Genomic DNA, 1,714 nt, shown 5'->3' on the forward strand with positions numbered 1-1,714 from the left:
GTTGAAGAGAACAAAGAAGCTTTTGGGAGTGATGGAAATGTTTGTTATCTTTACTGTGGTGATGGTTTTATTTGTATGTGCATTTTTCAAAAATAAACAAATTGCACACTTTAAATATGTGCAGCTTAGTGTAATTCAGTTATATTTCAATAAGGTTGGAGAAAAAGGAATCCTTAAAAAAATCACGAACTAACACCTGTAATTCCTATCCAATATACAGGATTCTTCTTCTCCTTTTCCCATTCCTTAATTGTATCTCATTCTTCCACAAAGATTCTCTCCAGCAGCTTCTCCACCTCCCTGGTTTCAACAACATCAATATATTTACCCATTTTCTCATTGGCATAATAAAGACAAAATAATTTTGAAATTGCTATACCCATACCACTACCAAAACAATACTGTTAAAGGTCAAAATTTCTTTGCAGTTCTTATTTTTAGAATATGTCTCAATGAGAATGTAAAGTCCAAATACTATACCCAAAAAGTTAGTTGCATTGATTTTTCTCCTTCTGTATAGTTATCTTATCAATTTGATATACAGATAGGTTCATTTCTTTCTGTTTATATTCAATTTTAGGGTCTTTTCCCCATGTTTGAGGATTTAATTTTGTTTTTTGTATGGTAAAATATTTACATGGGTCAAAACTCAAAACTATATAAACAGTGCATTTAGAGAAGTTTCTGTCTCTTAATATTTCTTCCTTGTTTCAACTCACTCCCTGCAGGTAGCCAGTTTCACTAGCTTCTGATTTATCCTTACCATGTTTCTTTTGCAAAAATAAGTATACATTCTCATTTCACCTTCCTTCTTAAAAAAATACAACGTACTATTATGTCTTTTACTTAAACATATCCTGTAAATCACTTTGCTTCAATTTATAGAGGTTTTTCTCATTTTTGTAGGTACATATTATGCCAATCACTTATTCTACCAATGACTATTCTGCTTTGCATATATGCATATAGATTGTTCGCAATATTTTGTTATCATAAGTAATACTACAATGAATAACCTTGTGCATATTTGTTTCATATTTTTGGAGATGAATCTTCAAAGTTAATTAATATAAGTAGGATTATTAGGTGAAAGTTTAAATGCATATGTAGTTGTGTTAGATATTGCCAGATCCCTTCTGTGTGGTTGTAGCATTTTGCATTCCTACTGGCATTGACTTTGAGTGCCTATTTCCTCATGTTCTTGTCAACAGAATGCTTTATGGGGCTTTTGAAATTTTGCTTATCTTGCGATCGCAAATAGTATCAGCATAGTTTTAATCAGCATTTCTCTTATTCCAATTATCTTTTTACATATTTAAAGACCTGTTGTATATCTTCTCTTGCTCTCTTGTTTTCTCTTTAGTTTCCTTTTTTTTTTTTATGTAGATCTTTCAGGATTCTTTTTATGGCGGTAACATTAGTTTATAGCATTATATAAATTTCAGGTGTACATTGTCATATTTTGATTTCTGTGTAGATTACATCAGGTTCACCACCCAAAGACGAATTACAATCCACCACCACACACATGTGCCCTATCACCCCTTTCGTCCTCCTCCCTCCCACCTCCCCTCTGGTAGGCACCAATACAATCTCTGTTTCTATGTGTTTGTTTGTCATTGTTTATTTTGTTTAGTTTCTGTTTGGACTTTTCCCCCCTGATTGTTATGAGTTGCTTGCGTACTAGGGATACTAGCCCTTTATCTGTGATATG

This window comes from Equus asinus, chromosome 25 (assembly GCF_041296235.1).
Source record: "Equus asinus isolate D_3611 breed Donkey chromosome 25, EquAss-T2T_v2, whole genome shotgun sequence".
Classification (NCBI taxonomy): Eukaryota; Metazoa; Chordata; class Mammalia; order Perissodactyla; family Equidae; genus Equus; species Equus asinus.